Source organism: Octopus bimaculoides, chromosome 2 (genome assembly GCF_001194135.2).
Source record: "Octopus bimaculoides isolate UCB-OBI-ISO-001 chromosome 2, ASM119413v2, whole genome shotgun sequence".
Classification (NCBI taxonomy): domain Eukaryota; kingdom Metazoa; phylum Mollusca; class Cephalopoda; order Octopoda; family Octopodidae; genus Octopus; species Octopus bimaculoides.
The window spans coordinates 154291640-154298277 of record NC_068982.1 but is presented as its reverse complement, the minus strand read 5'-3'; positions in this window follow the sequence as shown (position 1 = coordinate 154298277).

Here is a 6638-nt window from a genome sequence, read left to right as displayed (position 1 = left end):
ATTTGCTCGAGTAAAGGCGGTGCTCCAGCATGGCCACAGTCAAATGACTGAAACAAGTAAAAGAGTAAAGAGAAAAGAGTATATATATATATATACACACACACACACACATATGCATACTTACAAACACGCGCGCGCGCATACAGTACGCACATACACATATATGTACATATACGTAAGCTAATGTATGCATATGTGTGTACATGTGTGTATGCTAGTATAAGTGTGCATGTGCGGATGTTATTGGAATCGTGGATTATGCTCGTACGCGCTTGGTGATTTTTTAAAAAAAACAGACGTATAAAAAGTTTAATCGATATGATCACCTTAGTCAAATATCGATTTAGGGTAAACTAGAGGCGCTGTAGATACACCACATTATTTGAAACCAGTTTAGGCAAGACATACTAAGATGCACCTAGCACGCACCTCCATTTACATTTCTTCTACAAAATGTTTTATATGTTCGTATGCATGTGTGCTTGTGTGTGCGCGTGTGTGTGTATGTGTTGTTGTCTTGTAGTCCTAGTGTACCTGGAAAAGGTCATAGGCACTGCCCAGGGACTACCCACCTTCCTGACCAAAAGATAAAAACTAAATAGGGTTAAGACTATCAACAAAGGAGCTTTAAACTATTGGGACGGCAGTATAACTTTGGGTTCCCCCCACCCACGCCTATTTAGTGAGTTTGCAGATAATCTTTCTCGATATATTTATATTTGTGTGAAGGCGCAATGGCCCAGTGGTTAGGGCAGCGGTCTCGCGGTCATAAGATCGCGGTTTCGATTCCCAGACCGGGCGTTGTGAGTGTTTATTGAGCGAAAACACCTAAAGCTCCGCGAGGCTCCGGCAGGGGATGGTGGCGAACCCTGCTGTACTCTTCCGCCACCATTTTTTCTCACACTTTCTTCCTGTTTCTGTTGTACCTGTAATTCAAAGGGTCAGCCTTGTCACGCTGAATATCCCCGAGAATTACGTTAAGGGTACACGTGTCTGTGGAGTGGTCAGCCACTTGCACGTTAATTTCACGAGCAGGCTGTTCCGTTGATCGGATCAGCTGGAACCCTCGACGTCGTAAGCGACGGAGTGCCAACAACATTTATATTTGTAGTATCGTTCATGCTTGGCAGATTGACATTGATTTTTAGATGTTCTTGTTCACAAACATGATAGATTCAATTGGCCCGGCTAAAATAATTCTTTCTACTATTGGCACAAGGCCTGAAATTTTGGGGGAAGTGGTAGTTGATTATCGATCCTAGTACTTGACTTGTACTTATTTTATCAACCCTGAAAGAATGAAAGACAAAATTGTCCTCGGCGAAATTTGAACGCAGAAAGTAAAGACGGATGAAATACTGCTAAGCATTTTCTCCGGCGTGCTAACCATTCTGCCAGCTCGCTGCGACCATTGTGACAGGAACGAAACAATAAACATACAACTCAATGTAAGACATGAAAGCAATACAATAAGAATTGTACTGAATATTTATGAAATAATGGAGTTGATAGAGTTCAAAGAAATAAAACAACTGAAAGGAGAAGAAAAGGAAGAGGAAGGATTTAATTGTATGAGGTGTTTAGAAGAATGCATTTATATTATGTTGGTAACCGGAGCTTTGGTTTCCTTTCGTAATACTTTGAAATCCATTTTTTACGTAATCTGTCAATTTTTAGAGACACAGGTCGCAAAGTGGAGCAATTAGATGTCCCATTGAAATGAAGTGTGCCTTTAAATCAACAATAAGGAAGACTACATAAGAACAATTGCAGCAACAACCACGACTACTTTTACTGCAACAAAGCTGCATCAAGAAAATGTAAGCGGCAAAAACAAACAAAAAAAAATCCAATAAATTTCTAGTCTGACGTTGAGGTTGTTCTTTTTCAAAGTCAGGTATCTATTGAAAACATTACGTACATGTGGACTGTGTGGGAGTATATATTTTTATGTGTACGCGTCAATGCACGTGTGTATACATGCGTATGTGTGTGGGTTCATGCATACGTGCATGTGTTTCTCTGTATGCATGTTTGGTGTATACGAGAGCGTGCGTGCGAATGCTTCTGTGATGCTTCTAATCAAGCGTATATACTTGTAGAACAGTGCATGTGAATGACTGCATATAATTTAGTGTGTATATGTGAAGGCGCGTGGCTTAGTGGTTAGGGTATTCATTCACGATCGTACGGACATGAGATCGATTCTCGGTAGCGCGTTGTGTCCTTGAACAAGACTCTTTATTTCATGTTGCTCCAGTCTACTCAACTGACAAAAACGAGTTGTAAAGGGTCATTCTTGTGACGTTGAAACTCCCTGAGAACCATGTTAAAGGTACGCATGTCTCTAGAGTGCACAACCACATGCACGTTAATTTCATGAGCAGGATTTTCCGTTGATCGGATCAACTGGAATCCTCGCCAACGTATTCGATGGAGGGCCAGTAATATTTATATGTACATAAGGGGACGAACTAGCAGAATCGTTAGCAATCGTGGCAAAATGTTCTGAGTTCAAATTTCGCCGAGCTCAGCTTTGCCTTTCGCCCTTTCGCAGTCGATAAAATAAGTACCAGTTGAGCTTCAAAATTTTTGGTCCAATATGTAAGACCAATATGTATATGTAAGTTTATATATACATATATACGAGTGTGTGTGTGTGTGTACGTGTGTATGTGTGTGTGTGTGTGCACGCGCGTGTATATGTGTGTGTGTGTATGTAAACATATAGATATATATTGCGCAATTGTTATTGCGCAAATGAAAGGAAGATTATGCCAGACTATATCATTATTCTTAGTATTTCGATTTTTACTAATATCTGTCTATCTATCTATCTATCTATCTATCTATCTATCTATCTATATATATATATATATATATATATATATATATATATATATATTTTTTTAAATTTTTTTTTATATATGACGTTGATCACTAGCGTGGACATTTAATGTATATATATATATATATATTAGTAAAAATCGGAATACTAAGAATAATGATATAGTCTGGTATAATCTTTTCATTTACGTAATAACTACTTATCCATATAGAAAAATTCTGGCGATATCGGAGAAACATTTTCCAGCTTCACATAAATATAGCATACTTTTCTCCCGTAAGAATATCACCCTTCCGAATCTGGGTATACGATAATAGCTCTCCTGAACAGGAAAAATATAACAATAGCCCGTAGGATTGATAATGATAATAGTAATAGTAGATTAACCCCTAACAACGACTCTAATAATCTTAATGATTTAAATATCACTACTACTAATCATAACACAGCGAACCCCGCTTCAGCCAGTTATAATGCAGACATGATAGATAATATTAGTAGAACGAATGGACCACCGGAGGCACCCTCTATATCCCACATGCACTCCTCACACAGTGATTACATAACCCCTAGCGATACAATCCAAGACTTGAGGGTAAATACAAATATAAATAATAATACTAATTACAAGTAGTGGAGACGTAATCCATGATAATAATTCTATGAATCTTAACTGTACCCTGAATGATGACGCTATAATTATTAATAATAAGATGAGAAAAACTAATAATAATAATGGCAATTGCAATTGTAGAGAAAAATCCCATTACCCGTTATTAGGTCGATGTTTAGCAAATAATGTTATATACAAATGTACAGTTATGACAACAACTAATAACTTTATACATACCGGGTGCTCTTGAATTTCTACCCTTTATCCTTTCGACTAAGACATAAAGCTAGCAGTACATCATTATCTATGAAGATCTTTTGTTGAATCATTGTAACCCACAGTAAATTTTGACAATTTTTTTACAATCTTTAAATACCAGATTTTTAAATATACTTTTTAGCATATCGGCATTCACATTGCTGGTTACCTTTAATAATACTTATATAATCAACTAGATCTAGTATTCCTTTGGCAAATCATACTTATGGCACTCTCTCGTGATTTGACTTAATATAACCTTTGAGTTGAAATAATTATTCTATGTCTGAAACTAGGAAATAATTATATATAATTTAAAATGTTATAACCCAGAAAATTTACACCCTTTTGATTATAACAATATGTATCTACCCATTTCCTAAATCAATTCCTTTCATATATGGTGATAAAAATATGTTTATATCTTTATTAGTAGTATATCTCGCACCTCCCCTAAGTACACAATATATCCATCTAAGATCTATTATTACTTTTTTTTAAATGTATTTTTATTGTATACACTTGTAAAACCCTTTTTCACTTTTAGCTTTATTCATATTAAATTCTGGCATATTTATCTTTATCTCTGTCTCTTTATTTAAAATAAAGATCGTTATAATTTTTTCTATACATATATATACCTTTATAATTTCTTATATATCTTTCATATCATTTTTTTTTATATCATTTTATATCTCTTTATTTATTATAAAGATCTTGCTATGACCTTTTCTATACATATATACCTTTATAATTTTTTTATATATTTTTGTCGTGGTGGAAGAGCTTGTGTGTTCCATTGATCCTGAGAGCGATACCGTCTTGAGTCCTAGACTCCTGGTTGAGCCAACCATGACGGCAAGGTCAAAGACGAGGTCCCAGACTAAACACGACCAAACACTAACATTAATTTTATATTTTTCTATATTTTTTCTATATTTTTCTTATATTTTTATATTCTTTTATTTCTTATTTTTATAGTTCTTATACTTTTATATATTTTATATTCTTTACAATTTTTTAATATATTCTTTTATATAGTCTTTTTTTATATATCCTTTATAGGAGTGGCTGTGTGGTAAATAGCTTGCTTACCAACCACATGGTTCCTAGTTCAGTCCCACTGCGTGGCACCTTGGGCAAGTGTCTTCTACTATAGCCTCGGACCGACCAAAGCCTTGTGAGTGGATTTGGTAGATATGTGTGTGTGTGTGTATTTGTGGGTCTGTGTTTGTCCCCCCTCCCAACATCCCTTGACAATCGACATTGGTGTGTTTACGTCCCTGTAACTGAATGGTTCGGCAAAATAGATCGATAGAATAAGTACTAGGCTTACAAAGAATAAGTCCTGGGGTTGATTTGCTCGACTAAAGGTAGTGTTCCAGTATGGCCACAGTCGAATGACTGAAACAAATAAAAGAATAAAAGAAAAGTATATATTACTTTAATGACTATATATATTTACAGTTTATATTTTATATACCCTGTCGTATATTTTATGTTTATATCCTTATATTTCAAATACATTATATTCCTTATTAGCTTATGAGCCTAAATTCTAAACCTTTATATCTAATACATTCTTTTATATATTTGTCTTCACTTTCTTCTTGTAATTTCAAATATAATTTATTCGTCACCTGATTATCTAATTTCTAAATTTATTTTAATATTATAACATTGTAACTATGCTGAATTATAACAGTCCCCCTTTTTTCTATTGTGATTTAATTACCACCCCTATTTTATTTTATTTTAGAATTTTATTCCATTATTTCTCAAAGTCTTTAATACGATAACGAATTCAGCTTCCTCTATCTTACTTCTCATTATCATCCCCTCCCCATCACTCAACCATTATTACTACGCTATGCCTTACCCATTTTGCGAAGATTAAGCCGACATATAGTCCCATCAATTTTGATAATTTAGTAAGCTGGCCTGACATTAATAGTTCGGTCTGATTGCGTGGCAACTTGGGCAAGTGTCTTCTACTATAGCCTCGGTCCAACCAAAGCCTTGTCAGTGGATTCCCTTAGGATATTAAAATTCTGTGGAATGCTGTGGAACTCTAAAATATATAACAAATAAAATAACAACGTCCCTTTATAAAACTCTATATTTCCCACAAAACCTATACTTAGAAGTTTTTCATATTCGTTTTTTTTTTCTTTATTTATTTACTGGATTAAGTCATTGGACTGAGCCCATACTAGAGCATCGCTTTCAGTGATATAATTGACTATAATCATCCTTGTACTTATTACCTATTTTATAGACATGCGCACAGCTTCTTTCGTCTCCTCGGAAGGATGAAAGGCAACTCGGACCTACGAGGAGTTTGAACTCAGAACGTAAAGAGACGAAACAAGATAACATGAAATTATGTCCGTTAATCTACTGACCAAGATATTGTTTACTTTTTATGTTATATATATTTTACTTATAATATATTGATTTCAAATTTTGACACAAGGCCAGGAATTTCAGGAGAGGAGTGTAAGTCAATTACGTTCACCCCAATGCTCAACTGGTACCTATTTTATCGACTCCAAAACAGATGAAAGATAAAGTCGCCCTCGGCGGAATTTGAACTCAGAACGTAAAGACGAACGAATTGCCGTTAAACATTTTGTCCGGTGTGGTAACGACTCTGCCAGCTCGCCGCTTTTATTTAACATAAAATATATTGGTGACCCAGTTCTCTAAATTGTGTCGATTCCTTGAGAAAGAACGTATGATAATAGGAGAGAGAGGGGGAGGGAAAGTGAAGGAAGTGGGGACGGAGGCAAGTAAAAGGAAGTGTGTGGATAAAAGAAAGAATTAAGTGCAACAGTAAAAGATAAAAGAATGAACAAACGGGAGCAACGTGCATTGCATGGCAATAAATTGCGCAATTGTACTTTTATTATTTTTGTG